At 34.8% G+C, this 18,759-nt stretch overlaps 1 pseudogene; it reads right to left on the bottom strand.

Annotated features, from left to right (window-relative positions):
• Positions 1 to 2,364: 2,364 nt before the first annotated feature.
• On the bottom strand, positions 2,365 to 15,513 carry LOC120167631 (annotated as a pseudogene).
• Between the last annotated feature and the right edge of the window lie 3,246 nt (positions 15,514 to 18,759).

Here is an 18,759-nt window from a genome sequence, read left to right on the forward strand (position 1 = left end):
GGGTATGGCAGGGAATGACCTCCCAATCGGGTAGGTAAGGTCATTTAATACCTTAAACTTCCTCTGATTTTTGTTGAATTTGCCACTGTTGAGCCTGATTTTGGGTGAGAAATGATGACTTGGGGTTGTTGGTTTCTTGGCAGGGGCTGTTACGGTGACCAGAGCAGCTGTCGGTGGTGGTAGTGGAGATCTTCGTTGACGGCAGTGGCTGAATATATTAGGATTAGGGTTTGTTAGGTATTGGGCTAGGGATTTTTTGTTTGGGCTCGGGTTTGTATTTGTAATTGGGTCTGGTTTTGGGTGTTAGGTATGTAAATGGGTTTGGATTTGTAATAATAATAATAATAATAATAATAATAATAATAATAATAATAATGTAAGGTAAGGTAAAGGATGAAAAATGGTTACTACACGGTATTGCACCAAAGAGTTACTAAATGTACCTATTCCTATTTAGTCGATAAGATAAAAAGTAGGGTGTCGGGCTAGGCGGCTAAGACTCTCTCTCTTGCGGTTAGAATCACTCTTGCTAAGGTAGTTTTACGAGTGATTCCTACTTATCCCATGCAAACCTCATGGATTCCGAAAGGCGTGTGTGAGGATATGAAAAGGATTATTCGAAGCTTTATATGGGGCTTTACAAATGATAAAAGCGGTGTCAACCTTGTAAATTGGAACATGGTATAGAAAATGGAGGATTGGAGTTGAAATTAGCCCTATGTAACAAGGCTTTTCTCATGAAACTAGGATTTCAATTTGTAGCTAATTTTGATAAGTTATGGGTGCACGTCTTGAAATTCAAATATAAATGGACGGGGTTACTTCCGCTGTCTGTAAGAGCTCACAATTGCACTTCCCTTAATCGAGGGAAATTCATTACCTGGCTCTGGTAATGATAAAGTAGATGGTCTGAATCTGGTCGATCAGTTGGTTTGTAATCATGTGGAACTGGAAGGCTCGGTTGTTGCTCAATTAATTTTAGATAAAGCAGAAGCTGTTGTTGACGGTGAGCATACAGTGCCAGACAATCTTTTGGGAGATTATGCCATTTGTAGCGTGGAGAAGTGAGTGCTAATTTGTCCAATAGTCGTGTAGTAGAAGATAAGAAAAAAGAAAGAAAGTTATTTTTAAGGAAGCAAATCGAGCTTGAGAGTTTGCGAAAAAAACTCGATTTTAGTATTGGGGGAGATGAACAAGTGGTGCTTGAACTTATTAGATTTAATGGTCTATAGAAACTTGTAGTGATGTCTTGTTGGTGTGTGTTTGCAGTGTCGGTTTCTCGTTGGAGCTGGTGTGGTGTGGTGGTCATGGTCTTAAATAAATGTCTTTGATGGGACTGTCTTTTTATAAAAAAATGTGGACAATTGTTGGTGTTTTGCTGTTATGATCAATATTTGGTGTGGGTTTTATTTCGAATAAGTGATTGTTATGCCATGAAGTTATTTCTCTAATTTTGTTTCGATTCGTTTGTTTTGGTGTGGGTTCATGTTTGATTACGTGTCATTCAATGAATTCCTAGTCGAGATGTTCAATCAAGTGTTATTTGGTTTCTCAAGTTTTCTTGCGACCTTGCATTTTATATTTTCAAAAGAGTTATGTTCGATGAGGATGCTTCGACTGCGATTTTTGCTTGTCTATAATAGGGCTTGGCTAGTTGTTTTCTAAATTTGAATATTGTTGTATCGTCTTTGAAAGTATGCTTATATTCGTGCGTTTATGGTGTTCCATTTGTTTTAGATGTGATTTTGCTTGGTGTGTAATCTAATAATTGTTCTTGCCTTTTTATTTCTTTGAAGCAATAATTTGTATATTTTGTCATTCGGCGAACATTGCTAATTTCTTTTTGCTGTTCGAAGAAAAAGCTTGATTCTGTTTTAGAAAAAAAAAGTAAAAGCTAAAATGTAAAGAAAAGAGGTAAACAGTTACATGATTGCTTCAAAAACAAATTAAGAAGGGAGTCATGTAACCGATCCGGAGAAAAAGTCTGGTTACCCATAAACCAGTTGTATTATTTCCTTCGCTAAAATATATGTAAATTTTTTTAGTATAATAATCGATATCCGATCTATAGATCGATTAATTCGGATTGGATAATACAGAGACGAAGACGACTCTCCCAATCCAATTTGTTACATTCGCATACATTAAAATTTAAACTTCTGACCATGCTTAAGAGATCTAGTTCCTCATCTTATTGGATCAACTTATTATTATTGGACCAACTGATTATTAGTAAAATATATATAAATTTTGATGGTAGGAAAATTAAAATTAAAAATATCAAACAATAACCATCTACTTAAAGCTTTTCCATTACAATTTAATTTATTTGACAATAAATATTAAAGCTTATTTCACATTGCTTTATTCAAGTAGACGATAAGTTGGCTTTGCCAGTAAATGATTAGCCCTTGGCAATAAGAGGCCAAAGATTTCGCTCATGTCCAGTTCATTAGGCTGCATCCCATCAGGCAATTCCCAGTCAAAGCAATGGATTAGTTGAGCTAGAACTAGACGCACTGTGATCAAGGCTAATTGCATTCCAGGGCATCCTCTACGACCTGATCCGAACGGAATGAGTTCAAAATCATGTCCTCGGAGATCAATGTTACTACCAATGGATCTTTCCGGCTAGAATTCTTCAGCATTTTCCGACCATATACTCCGGTCTCGAGCCATCGACCAAGTATTCACCAAGATTCTCGATTTCTTTGGTATGAAATATCCATCAACAATAACATCTTCCATGGACTCGCGTGGAACTATGAACGGAGCAACTGGATGTAACCTCGTACTTTCTTTCACAACCATATCTAAATACAACAATTTTGATAGATCTGATTCTTCAACAAGTCTATTCCTTCCAACCACGTCCTCCAACTCTTGTTGGAGACGAATCATCACTCGAGGATGCCTTAGAATTTCTGAAAATGCCCACACTATGACGACAGCTGAAGTATCATATGAAGCAGCAGTCATATCCAATAATATAGCCTTGACGTTGTTTCTTTCAATTATGTAGGGTTGATCTTCGTCGTGAGGGTTCATTGGTTGATTCAACATGGAAATCATCATATCAACGAAATCTTTGTGAGGTTTTAGACCATTGGGATCGGTTCCTTGCACATGTTCATCAATTATTTTCTCGAACACTACATCAAGCAACTTACTCGTCCTCCGAAGCCGTCGTCCTATTCCCTGAGGATGTACGGTATAGAAGGGGGATAGTCATCAACCTGAGTTAAATTTATTCATCATCACCAAGAATTCACTATTGTTTGGGAAAGGAAGAGACAAACCTGAAGGTCAAGTGGAGCAAGATAAGGTATAAAATCTGAAATACAGAAGAGTCCATGGAGATGCATGGTTTGATCAACTAGGGACCTCAGGTTGAATCCATCATCCTTAGCTTGTCCGAAAATCATCTGACACATGGTATCTTCGATAAGCTCGCTGACCTTTCTGGTAAGGTCCACTACCTCGCCCGCCACCGCTGACTTCTTTACGGATTCAACCGATGACCGTAGATGCGCCTTCCTTACTGAGGCAAATTCTTCAACTTTTGAAGCACTAAGGAGATGCAAAGTACACCATTTCCGAACAGTTCTCCAATAGGAACCGTACTGAGTAAAAACCATGCCCTTGGAACCATAAGACAAGTATTCTGAAGCTTGCATTTTAGGCCTGCTAGAGAAAACAAGGTCATGGACTTTGAGGAATAGTTCTGCTGCCGCAGGTGATGATACCACGATTGTTGGGGAAGTTCTTGTGTGCGGCGGTTAAAAAACAGCGTGATCGGTTAAAATTTACACCGGTTATGTTATATCATTTAACCGAAAATATTATCAAGTACAATAACATATTAGGTAGCGCTTAAATAATATAATAGGTAGCGCTTATATAATAAAATAGACATTTAACCGGAAATATAATAAAGTACAATAACATATTAGGTAGCGCTTATATAATGTAATAGGTAGCGCTTATATAATGTAATAGGCATTTAACCGGAAAGATTATAAAGTACAATTACATATTAGGTAGCTCTTATATAATGTAATAAGTAGCGCTTAGATTAACCTATTTTCTAAGTAAACCGGTATATTTATACCGGTAACATTGCAAATTTACCTATTACATTATAATTATCGGTTTCGATGTTTTTTGGATCGATACAATTTTAAATGTATCGACACTTTATGCTTGCACCTCGTTGGGCATTCATTCTGGAAAAAAGTATCGACACAAACTTAAAAAGTGTCGATACATTATTTAGACCTATTTTCTCATAAAACCGGTATATTTATACCGGATACATTGTAAATTTACCTATCACATTGTAATTTTCGTTTCGATGTTTTTGGGATCGATACTTTTAATAAATGTATCGACACTCTATGCGTGCACCCCGTTTGACATTCATTATGGACAAAATGTATCGACACAAATTTAACAAGTGTCGATACTTTATACTGACCTATTTTCTCATAAAATTGGTATATTTATATCGGTTACATTGTAAATTTACCTATTACATTATAATTATCGGTTTCGATGTTTTTGGGATCGATACTTTTAATAAATGTATCGACACTTTATGCGTGCACCTCGTTTGGGCATTCATTATGGACAATAAGTATCGACACAAATTCCACAAGTGTCGATATATTATGTTGATCTGTTTTCTAATTAACCGGTATATTTATACCGGTTACATTTTTAATTTACCTATTACATTATAATTATTGGTTTTGATGTTTTTTGGGTCGATACTTGTAGAAAATGTATTGACACATATTTAGGTAGTTATTTTACATATCTAAATATGTACTACGAATTTAATGTTGTACTCACCGTTCAACTACCACTACTTATACCACATCCTGCTTCGACTGAAACATGTTCAATGAACCTTTACTTACATCTCCATGAACTCTGGGACCACTGAACTTGCACAACAAAATTTTTGCCATGGATTATACTGATGCAGACAATGTTAAGCCAACCAAGGAATGCCATGAAGTACATAATGTTGATGAATCTGACAGATTGGTTGGTTAGTTATTCTCTTCACGTGATCAAGCTTGGTACTTTTACAAGGGATTCACACGGGAACATGGGTTTAGTGCACGTAAGGGAACAACACGGCTTGACGTGGAAGGGAATGTGAAGACACAAGAATTTTGTTGTTCCAAAGAAGGGTTTCGAGTATCAAAATACAATATTGTTGATCGTCAACGTGCTCATACGCCAGTCACAAGAACAGGATGTAAGGCTAGAGTCGTAGTTACAGCAACAAATACAAACGATCACTAGGTTATAAGTAAGTCTTATCAGAAACATAATCATGCATTGTGCACACCTGCTATGACACCATTTATGCATTCTAATAGAGCTGTAAGTAAGGCTGATATCGATGAGGCAATAACATTGAAAGAGGTCGGTGTTGGCACGTCACAAGTAATGAACTATTTAACGCAGCAGGCAGGGGCTATCATAATGTTAGATTTACATATAAAGACCTCTACAATGCACTTCTAAGAGGTAAAGCAAAGGAAATCGTCAATGGGGATGTGAATGTGCTTATTGCCTACTTTGATTATAAGAAATATGATGATCTCGGGTTTTTTATGACATACTCGGTATACAAATCAGGGGAATTGTATAATATTATTTGGTCGGATTCTACATCGAGATCGGATTACACATGCTTCGGTGATGTAATTGTGTTCGACACAACGTACAAAGATAATTTGTATGGTCGACCAATTATGCCTATTATCGGTGTCAATCATCACCATAACACAATTGTGTTTGCCACTGCCATAATCGTTGACGAGACGTCTCAATATTTCGAGTGGGTGCTATAGAATTTTTTAGAAGCCATGATGAATAAATCACCTATTTCAGTTATCATCGATGGGGATAGGGCAATGCAGAGGGCTATCAAATTTTTTATCCCTTATGCTAAGAACAGATTATGTTCTTGGCATCTTTCTCGCAATGCACAAGCTAACATTGGTGACCCAAAATTTACAACAGCATTCTAAAAATGCATGGCTTCTTGGTGGACAACCGATGAATTTGACATTCAATGGCGTTCGGTTGTTTCAGAATTCAAAGTCGAAAAACATCCATGAGTGATTGAGAAGGGAAATACTCGGCACTTACGGGCACAAGCATATCTAACCGATTATTTCTTTGCCAATATTTGCTCAACACAAATGTGTGAGTCTATGAATGCTTCGCTAGCGATTGCACTGAAACACAAGAAGACATATTTAGATGTTGTTCGTGAAATTGAAGATGGAATTAGTAGAATGCGTATGAACGAGTTGAAAGTGGATTACTTAAGTTCCCAGACGAAGCCCTTCTAGATCACAAAACTGGTCGACCTTGAAAGCCACGCTTCTGAGATTTTTACTCGTGAATCTTTTCATGCGTTCCAAGATGAACTTCTACGGGAGACATTGTACCGGATTGAGGAAGATATTCAGTCCTTATCAGATGAATGTCAACATTATATTTTTTCAAAGTACAAAGGAAAAAATAGGACATTTGAAATTAGTTTGATTCTCGTACAGAAACCTTAATTTGCTCCTGCAAAAAATTCGAGACCTTTGGACTTTCGTATCGCCATCAACTTCACAGCTTGAAGCACTTGGATTACACATATTTGTTCGGGACTTTGATTCAAAGTAGGTGGACTAAGGATACGAAGGCTTCTCCACCCAGTTATGTTGACTTTAATGTGCCTCCGGAAGTAATGCAAATGGCAAGGTTCACTGCTCTACGTTCAACGTCAAGTAGGTTATGCTACATTATATCAAAGACATACGTTTCTTTCAAAACCGTAAGAGATTAGATGAAAAGACTAATAGAAGAATTTGAAAACTCGTTTGGTTTGAATGATTCAGTCAACCAGAGCAATATAGTAAACAATGTTCGTGACCCTCAACGAAAACAACGTAAGTGAAAAGAAGTACCGAAGAATAAGGTCGAGAAGAGAATTAGGAGATGTGGGTACTGCAACGGTGAGGGACATAACAAACTAACATGTCCTCAAGTCAAGCTCAGTTTGAATACGAGCACACAACCTACATCAACTGATTTATTCGAAGACAGAATGGAATGGCCATTCAGTCTCGCACGTGATGACAACGATCTCCATATATCGTAAGTATCAAAATGACTCCTATTATGTATAAGAAACATGTAAAACAACCTATTGCTAACTTTTCTCATCTCATACATAATTACATCACATATAAAATTATAAATCGTATGTAACTTATACAAAATTAACCTTACATTAACAAAATTTACTCTCTTAGTCTATTTTGATTGTGGCTTACGAGACCATTTAATATTTCATCTGCATCATAACATAAATGCCAAACAATTTGTACACTATAATCTCCCGCAATCATGGCCAGAATCAGTTCTGTAACTAGGATTATCTAGGTTAATCATGTTGACTGCATAGCCAATAAAACCTGGGGGTCCAAATGGTAAGCTAGGAATTGGTAAGATAAGATTTCTTTGAGGGTTTAGGGTTTAGAGCCCTCCAACGTAAGGAGTGCATGATTGAACATTACGTATAATAGTTGTATTCAGTTTGTTGAAGAATTATTTTTAATTTTATATAAGGATAGTTGTTGTGATATACATTTATGTTTCGGAACCAAGTAGTTAGATGCGTGCAGTAGCCTATATCCTCGAGGTACAGCACGAGAAATCTGGTACTTAAAGATTTACTAAGAGCGGTGGCTTTTGCTCTAAATGAAGACCAAACCTAGAATCAACTTTGCAATTATGCCTATCATGTTGAAGAGAACCTGCTGAAAAATAGGATTTGCACACAACTGTAAGCAATTTAAACCCTAAACCCAACTTCTTATATGGAAAATTATACAACAAAGATGTAAGGATTTCCCATAACATGATTGACATCTCTATTGCATAATTTTCCATGTGAGTAGTTGTGTTTAGGGTTTAAAATACTTGCAGTTGTATGCAAATCCTATTATTCAGTAGGTTGTTTTCAGCATGATAGGCATAATTGCAAAGTTGATTCTAGGTTCGGTCTTCATGCAGAGCAAAAGCTACCGCTCTTGGTAAATATTTTAGTGCCAGATTTCTTGTGCTCTGCCTCGAGGATATAGGTTACTGCACGCATCTAACTACTTGGTCCTGAAACGTGAACGTATATCACAACAACTATCCTTATATAAAATTAAAAACAATTCTTCAACAACTGAATACAACTATTATACGTAATGTTCAATCATGCACTCCTTATATTGGAGGTCTCTAAACACTAAACCCTCAAAGGAAGCTTGCCTTACCAATTCCTAGCTTACCATTTGGACCCTGCAAGGGGTTTTATTGGCTATGTTGTCAACATGATTATGAGCTTCCTTTATCCTTTTGCATTCAGTCAGACTGTAGAGATTTGAATCAATTAAATTGGACTAAATACTTTAATCCAATTATCATTTCAAGAACAATTACGTGAATACATTGATACTTACTGGTCACTTTTGATTTTCTTCAATATTGATACGCTAGGGCTCCATTTGAAGGTCATCATCTTCGCGGACAAATATTGAACTTGCAACCTATAATCATTCACAAACAACAAACTTTAAAACCTAACCCCTCTTTTCAAAGACTTTCTAAAAAATTAGGGTTTCGATAACATACCTATCGAACACAAGAAGGGAAAACAAGTGTCCAATCTGGAAATCAATACCATAATATCGATAAATTTACATGAATAACTGATCGTAACTGTTATGAACGCTGGTATTCGTCAGAGAGAAAGAGAAGAGAATTGCCTTTAGGGTTTATCAATTTAGGGTTTATCAATTTAGGGTTTGCTATATTACATATATATATATATATAATGAAGGAAGAAAAACTGCGTTATTTAAAAGTATCGACACTAAATTAAAAGTGTCGATACATGTTGTAGACCTATTCTCTTATAAAACCGGCATATTTATATCGGTTATATTACAAAATTACCTATTACATTATAATTATGGGTTTCGATATTTTTGGGATCAACACTTTTTGAAAATGTATCGACACTTTATGAGTTCACCCTTTTTGGCATTCATTCTGGACATAAAAGTATCGACACAAAATTAAAAAGTGTCGATACATGTTGTAGACCTATTCTCTCATAAAACCGGTATAAATATACCAGTTATATTACAAAATTACCTATTAGATTATAATTATGGGTTTCGATGTTTTTGGGATCGACACATTTTGAAAATGTATCGACACTTTATGCGTTCAACCTTTTTGGACTTTGATTCTGGACCAAAAGTATCGACACAAATTCCACAAGTATCGATACATGTTGTAAACCTATTCTCTCATAAAACCGGTATATTTTCATCGGTTACATTGAAAAATTACCTATTACATTATAATTATGGGTTTAGATGTTTTTGTGATCGATACTTTTTATAAATGTATTGACACTTTATGGGTGTACCCTTTGGGGCATTCCTTCTGGGAAAAAAGTATCGACACAAATTCCATAAGTGTCGATACATTATGTAGACATATTCTCTCATAAAACCAATATAGTTATATTTGTTATATTATAAAATTATCTATTATATTATAATTATGGATTTCGATGTTTTTGGGATCGACGTTTTTTAAAAATGTATCGACACTTTATGGGTGCACCCTTTTTGGACTTTGATTATAGACCAAAAGTATCGACACAAATTCCACAAGTATCGATACATGTTGTAGACCTATTCTCTCATAAAACCGATATATTTTCACCTGTTACATTGAAAAATTACCTATTACATTATAATTATAGGTTTCGATATTTCTGGGATCGATACTTTTATAAATGTATTATGGGTGCACCTTTTTGGGCATTTATTCTGGACAAAAAGTATCGACATAATATTAAAAAGTGTCGATACATATTGTAGACCTATTCTCTCATAAAATCGGTATATTTATACCGGTTATATTACAAAATTACCTATTAAATTATAATTATTGGTTTCGATGTTTTTAGGTTCGATACTTTTTATAAATGTATCGACACATATACTTACTTATTTTTTGGAAACTTTATGTTTGGGAACCATACTGGACAAAATGTTGGAAACAAATCTTTATGTTTATTAATTTTTCATTAAAAAGTCTATTTTTACCAACTGCATTGTAAATTTACCTTTTACTTTAAAGTTATTGAATTTTATAGTTATTGTACATACTCTCAATATGGAATGGCCATTCCATCCCGCACATGATGATAATTATGATGACATTTGGAATAATGTAGACAACTATCTCCATATATCGTAAGTATCAACATGACTCTTACTGTGTATAAGAAACATGTACAACAACATACTGCTAACTTTTCCCATCTCATACATAATTACATTCACATACAAAATTATAAATCGTATACAAAATTAACCCTACATTTACATCATCGCATCATTTTGTTATTCTTGTGTCTCATGGCAGCTTTTGTTATCTCCTGTCTTAGTTGATTTTGATTGTGGCTTACAAGATCGTTTAATATTCGCGATCGATCCCACTCTCTAACAACTTATATTCAAATTATCAGAACGTTAAGTATTGTAAACCACAATATTCAATCTACGACTTTTAACAATTTATCCGCAAACGGATTTTTAATTCCACTTACAAAATCACCAGTTGCCCCTGTAGAACCGATCGATTCCATCCATATCATCACATACATGCCGCAATCATATCTGTTACAAAATTTGAAAACCATACATGTCAATTATGAAGCCTGAATAAATTAAGCTTTCTATTTATGATAACATATCATACCTATTCAATTGCTCATTCCTCTTATGCTCCACAAATTTGAAATTTTTCAAGGAGAACTTTCCTAGAGATATACATTTTTCTACCCAAATGCGTTTCTTATTATAACTATCTAATATTTTAATATGCATTAAAAAATATGAAGTTATGATCCAAACAAATTATGCATTATAATACATAATGTCCTTTCATGCATACATACATATATACTAATCTCTTAGCATCCTTCACTCTCTGTTTAGTTGCTTCAGATGTAAACATACTATCATATATTGTTGCAACACGATCTACCATATCCACCACCAATAGATACCAATGTGAATTATGGTAGTTTATTGTGATCATGATCTATAACAAATTTCACACCCAATTTGACAAAATTCAACATTCTATATCCGAAAACATCATTTGCAATTTGTATGGTGTCTTACCTTCTCATAGTCGGTGAATTTCACATAGTTACCCAATATGGGACCCTAAAAGGTAGCAATACTCTCAACACTTTCTTTGATGTTGGCATCTAACACCTGTTGCTGCAATTTCGCAACAATCATTATTAATTTGCCGTCTATAACACTATTTTTCAACATTTATTAATTTAACTCACCGCTAAGTGGTATGGAAGGTAGCCAATCCTCCGGAGTGTCTTTTTCGAATCGTAGCATACTGTCCAGGTGAGCAAATCAATAACCTAAAAAAATTAATTACACAATCAGAACATATTCAATAGGTTTTAACATTTTGTACTTTCTACTTACCACACTGCCAACTCATTCCGTAGGCTTTAATGTTGCAACGTCGGATACACTAGAGAATTGATTTCCCATTGAGATTACAAAATATCTGTATGAATCATTAGGATTAATATCTTGTCATGAAATATTTAAATATCACTCACAAAGCAATATATTTCACTTATCCCGATTCTAACCCACTATTCCATAAATAATCACAAATTACAGCTTCAATGTCATCAATTCCGCTTGGAATATCCGCTTTTTCAACCTAAAATTTTGCATACAAAATTTTGTCACAACAACATGATAAAGATCAAATTATGTTTTCATTTATTCAACTTACCTTTTTCTTCTTCTTCTGGGGTGCAGGACATTCCGAATCCAAATTTGCATCTATAACACTCTCCGGTGTATAGATCACATCGACATCCTTCCTCCTCATTTCCTCCATCTTTTCTTCTTCCTCCCTCTTTTCTTCTTCATATTTTTTCAGTTCATCAGATTTTTGCTATACATAGCTCTTCATATCTTTTATTTCACCCTTCATCCAAGTATTGATCAACCACCCCCTTCACCCCCGTAAGTTCACTCCTCAATTCCACAACATCCTTCACCACTCCATCAATTTTTTCACCCATCACTATCTTAAGATCACCCCTCAACATCTTTCACCACTTTACCCCTCAACACCTCAACTTCTTTCACCACTCCATCTATTTTTTCTTCCACTTCCCCCTTATGCCTCTCAAGTGTCTCTTAGACTCTCTCAAATTTCTCTTAGACTCTTTCAAGTTTCTCTTAGACTCTTGATTGTCTTTTCATGATATCAAATTGGATTGTTTTGATATCATCCAATTCAGACATCAAAATATCGAATTTACTCTGTTTTCCCTCACCGTCATCCCCCTCACCGTCATCCCTCAATACAACCATCTCTTCTTTCTTCTCCTCTGCCTCCTCTACCTCCTTGCCAATAACCTTCAAAATTAAATTACAATATTAAGAAATTGATTATATTCTTAATATTATTTAATTACATTTATTACCCTTTCTTGCTTCCTCTATCTATCCAACTTTAACTTCGCCATCACTCTAACCACCTCTTCCTTCCCCATGCACGGATGCGTGCCACTCCGGTTCTTTCATAAGCTGGCATTGCCTCACAGCCTGACCAAAAATTGAACAGTGCAACAATGCATTTATAATAAAATTTATAATTTTATATAATAACTATACTATCATTTTATATAAAAAAAGTTCTTCAACTCATTTACCTCTAAGATTGCTAATCACCCTTTGAGGTATCTCTGGCTGCCCTTTTTAAAGGTGATTATTGATTCAATCAATCTTAAATGGACATGTTTAGCCCAATTGAATTCACCCTTCAAGCCTTTATCACAAATGAGCTTCATAAAGTCCTTGTTCGTTGACGTATCACCCGTTGGACAAAGAAAGATCCCGACAAGGTACAATAGAACTCTGGCCTTCAGCTCATCCCCCCGTAAGATCCACTTTTGATTTCCTCTTCAAGTTCACCATATGCCACCTTCTGCTTCAAACCATATTTGGAGGCATGTGCTTTCTAGTTCTTACTCTTAGAGACTTATACAACACTTGTGCCTTCATTTTTTACCCCCAAGACGGCTGCAGCATATGGATCCTGAGAGAAAATGAAAAATCACCATACTTACCAATACATTGTTTGAAATCAAATTACGCCATCAAGGATCGACACAATTCCCTCTGAATAGGTCGATCCCTTACTCTTACCAATGATCCAAACCCTATTTCTCTCAGCACATTCAACTGACCCTTATCCTTAAGGTGTTTAATTAATGAATTCACCCTTTTAATGCTGCACCTTGTCGACACTTCCTACATTTTTTAACAATATATAATGTTATAGTTCTTATATATTTTGTATCAACGTATTTAAAAGTTTAATGAATACCTTCTTTTCATGTGATTTCCTCCATTCTTTGTATTCTTCACTATCCATCTTTGACTGTGCGATGTGAGGTTCCTTATCAGCACCGCTCATCGAATTTCATTTCTACAACACATAATTTCTCACCTAATATTAAGCATAAACGTTTCTTAATCAATACATTAACGCTAAATAATACTCAATGTCAATTTCAATTTACATACCAAGCCGATATGTTCGCCACCTTCCTTCATCCTTTGGCATTCGGTCATACTGTCAACATTTAAAATTTGTCATCAATTTAAAGTTCTTAAATACTTTAATCGAATTACCATTTCAACAATAATAACAAAAAGACATTGATACTTACTAGAAGTACATATATCCACCATTTGGTTGCTTTCGAGTCTCGGCCTCAATTTCAAAGTCATCTGCGCCACTAACAATTTTTCCACCCATTGACTCTATTTTTCCTTCATGTATCAGTTTAAGCAAATCAAATCAAATACTTGTTACATACACTTTATTCAATATACAAATATACATAACTACTCTTATGGTAAAACAGTTTTCTTCAAATGAATTTGAATGGCCACTACAAAATGTGTCGAAATATTTATACAACCTATAATATCATTTTCTACCTATAATATTTAATAAAAGTATCGACATTTATAATTTACCTTGAATCACTTTCTACCTGAAATCGGTCTCAAATGCTTCTTTACTCCAAAACCCCAAATAACACATAAAAACCCTATTTCTGATTACTATAATAATAAAAAACAAGGGTTTCGACAACGTACTTTTCGATTCGACTGCAGCAACAAACAAACAAACTTTGCTTTAGAAACGCCTTCTAAAATGCAGCAACAATTACGCTTCGATTTCAAAAACTCGTCCGTTCTATGTATTTTCAGAGGATATTTAGCTATGTTCTTTATATTTTCATCGGATATGTTATTTATATTTAATCGATACAATTACACAAGTGTCGATACTTTTATGTCAGGTGTCGATACTTTCGATAGGATAATTACCTATTTCTTTGAAAATATCGATAATTTATTACGTGTACTTATTAAAGTATCGACACTTTCAATATATCTGGTAGCACTTTACCGGTTTTATCATTTTGATACCGGTTTTGTCATATTTTTACCTGTTCTATCATTGTGGATCGGTAAATTTTTTTAAAGTATCGACACTTTATAGGCGCTAAAACTGCTTCTCTTTTAAATTCACAAAGTGTCGATACTTATATTAAAGTATCGACACTTTCATTATATCCAGTAGCTCTTTACCGGTTTTATCATTTTGATACCGGTTTTGTCATATTTTTACCTTTTATATCGTTGTGGATCGATACATTTTTATAAAGTATCGACACTTTATAGGCGCTAAAACTGCTTCTCTTTTAAATTCCCAAAGTGTCGATACTTATATTAAAGTATCGACACTTTCAATATATCCGGTAGCGCTTTATCGGTTTTGTCTTTTCGTGATTGGTTTTCTCATATTTTTACCTTTTATATTGATATAGATCGATACATTTTTTATTTGGATCGACACAAACCTACAAGTTAAGTTTGCCGGTTGCCAAATTTTTTAATATTTCTTCATGACTTAGACCTACTACATTATTATTACTCAACATTTTTGGTAGCGCTAAACCGAATTTGTTAAATATCTTTTAATGTATCCGGTAACGCCGTATATTAGCCCGCCTTTCCTGAGATAACCCCTAATTGTTGGTATAGAGCCTAGCCTTATTGACATTATGGGGCCGTATCTTTTGGCTAGATGATGAAGACTTTGGTGTGGAAGCTTTCCTAGCATATGGAGGTTGCCGATTATCGGTATGGCACGGGGACCCGGTGGCATTTTCTGACCATTGTTGTCATGGTTTTGGCGGAATACAGTGGTGCAAAAGATGTAGAAGAAGGAACATAGCGTTCCAATGAGAACCAACGCCAAGGCTAAGATTGAAGACATTATTTTTTATTTTTCTGAGTCAAGTGAGAGATAAATTCTTCCCAATAATGGATTTATTTATTTATCTTTTTTGACACACGTGACAAGAAGTTTATGCCTTTGAAAATAGAGAAGCATCACCGAAGGGACGTGGCGTTAATGGCTCCACTAGCCACAGAATTTATTTTTTTAATAACATTGAGATTAATAATATTTTTTAAAAGATAAAATAATCAGTTTGTTTCCCATGAAATGGGTTTTGTTTATGTGTAAACTATTTAACATTAGTCTAAGTACAATAATTTAACAAAATAAAATCATTTCTTATTAGAAAATATTAAGGGTTTGTTTATTTCATGGAAAACATAATTTAGAAAATTATTTTTGTAAAATGAATTATATTTGTGAAAAATAATTTTTTTGAAATCATTTTACGGTGTTTGAATAATATTGTAATATTTCTTATTGGTTAGTAATTTTTTTAAAAATTATTTATTATAAATATTATATATAATAAATAATATTAGTTATTAGAAAAATATTATTAGTATTATTAAAATATTAGAATATTTTATTTAATATTATTTATGTGAATATTATTATTAAAATATTATTTTTATAATATAATTTGTTATATATTATTAACATAAAAATATAATATCATTTATTATTTGTTGAGATAATATGTAGCTAGTTAGTTTATAATTAGTTACAACAATTAGTAATCAATTAGTTACATATTATTGTTATTAATTGTATTATATAAATAGTATAGTATGTAAACATTATTATGATGATGAAATACATAAAGTAATATTTTCAATTGGGTTTATTTTCTTAACATTGGTTCCCATTGAACTTATTTTCCAGTTAATCTTGTCTCCCTTCTTTATTGGCACCTTTAAACCTCTATCTTTCTTTGTTGATGATTGGGCTGATATATAAGCCCAAACTGGTCTAGCTTGACAACAAGAAAAATGGGGCTAACTCTTCTTGGTAGAGAACTCCCGAATCATTTTCCTGTATTTGTATCTTTCCCCAAAGTTTGTTTGATTTCCATCTTGGTACAATATGAGAATATAGGTTTGGAGATCTCACCCTCTTCAACCATAAATATGGCATTAACAAACTCCAAAAATCAGAAACAAACACTCCAAAGCCTCCTCATTCACATCTATATAAAGGTCATCGGTGGTCAAGCTTGCCACTATGCCTTCTTCTGCATTGATGATTACAAGAGCCCTGTCAATAACAAACTTGACATTCTGGTGTAGTGCTGATGGTACTGCCCCAACTTGATGAATCCATGGACTTCATAAAAGGTAGTTGTAAGAAGGCATAATGTCCATCACCAAGAACTCTACGTTGTATGTCGCGGGCCCAATGGTCAATGGTACTTCAATTTTGCCGAGTACCTCCCTCTTTGTCCCGTCAAATGCTTGGACCATACTCTGGCATGTTATCATGTGGGACGTATCCACTGGTAACCTCTTAAGAGTGATCAAAAGCATTACATTAAGGGCAGAGCCATTATCAATTAATACACTCGGTAAAGCATACCCCTTACAACGAATAGTGATATGTAACGCTTTAGCCTGGCCCCTTCCACGGGATGTAATCTCATTATCAGAGAATGAGATTAGATTATCAGCCTGGATATTGTTAACCAGTCGATCCAACTTATTGGCTGATATGTATTTTGGCAAAATTGTTTGATTGAAGACCTTCAGTAGTGCCTTCTTGTATGCCTCCGAACTCATCAATAGTGTAAACATTGAAATGTGTGTTGACAAGCAATATAGTTGTTCCACAATGATGTATTCATTGTGTTTCAGGAACTTCAAAAACTCCACAACTTCCTTCTCTCTTATGTGCTCTTTCATTTCCGGTTCATCTTCTTTGAATGGTTCAAGCATTTTCTGGGGAGAAGCTAGAATAGTACTTCCCAACAGAATGTCCCGCTTCGTTAACATATTCCTTCAAAAAACTCACTTGGCATTCATACTTCCAAAGTAATTTTTTGTTGTCTTTTTACAAAAAAGGTATTAGTGCCACTATCACAACCTTTGTCGGTGCCTTATCCACCATCTTCGCCTTAGGGGTGATTATCAAAGGGTGGCACGTGCCATATCCCTTGTTAGATGAATCTCTATTCGCACAAACATCGGCTTCTGGAGTGTCTTTTTCTTTCCTCATAGAATTCCAGCTTCTTCCTGTCCATCATTAGCTAGATCAAAGTTTTAAATTTGGAACACTCATTCACATCATATCCCTCTTCATTATGATAACTACAATGGTTACTACCTTCGTATAATGATGTGTTATAATATTGTGTAGGAACTTTTGCCTTTACCATTTGCCTCCTTACCCAAGCCAGAGGAGACTTCACTTTAGAAACAATTGTTTTGACTCTCTTTTCTGTCTCCTCGATGATTGCATTAACCCCGCTTTCTTGGTGGTTAAGAAGAGGGTTTTGCACAACGTTAAGTGTTTCTGAGTTGTTGAAATAAATACAATTCTTGTTGTGCATCCTTTGAACGATCTTTTAAAAGTTGAGGCAGTTTTCAATAGCATGCCCTGGGACACTACCATGATACTCACAATGTGTTTTTTCATCATACCACTTGGGGTATGGGGGCTTTAGTGGTTCTACTGGTATGGTAACACCACATGTGTGTTGAAAAACTATTGGTAAAGTTTCTTGTATGTCATGGAAATTGGATCGAAATGCTCATTTTCCCTTTTTGGTTCTCTCATACATTGTCTAGAAGTACCTGATGGTACAATTGCAGTTGGTTTTGACTTAGAGATCGTAACACTTTGTTTTGGTATTAAAAGTGTTAATGTTGTTAATATCTCATTCTCTCTTCTTCATAGGAGGTTTTATACTTGACTTACCTCATTTTATCTTTCCTTGCTTAATGGTCGTTTCCACAATCTCTCCTGCCATAACCAAATCTGAAAAGTTCCTGAACATAATTGTAACCAGATGCCAGAAGTAAGGAGCCTTAAGGTATGTACGAAAAGTTTTCTTGTCTCTTTTTCATCCAAAGGTGGATGAACTTGCACGGCTAAATCCCTCAATCGTTGTGCATATTGTCTGAAGTTTTCGTTGTACTTCTTTTCCATACTTTGTAGCATAACACGATCTGACCTCATATCATTTACTTACTTGTATTGCTCCAAGAATGACTTGGAATGATCTTTCCACGTCCTGATATGTGAACGGTTCAACTAGTTGTACCATTGGATGGTTGAACCTGTTAG

Source organism: Hibiscus syriacus, unplaced genomic scaffold (assembly GCF_006381635.1).
Source record: "Hibiscus syriacus cultivar Baekdansim isolate YM2019G1 unplaced genomic scaffold, ASM638163v2 tig00003041_pilon, whole genome shotgun sequence".
In the NCBI taxonomy this organism is placed as follows: domain Eukaryota; kingdom Viridiplantae; phylum Streptophyta; class Magnoliopsida; order Malvales; family Malvaceae; genus Hibiscus; species Hibiscus syriacus.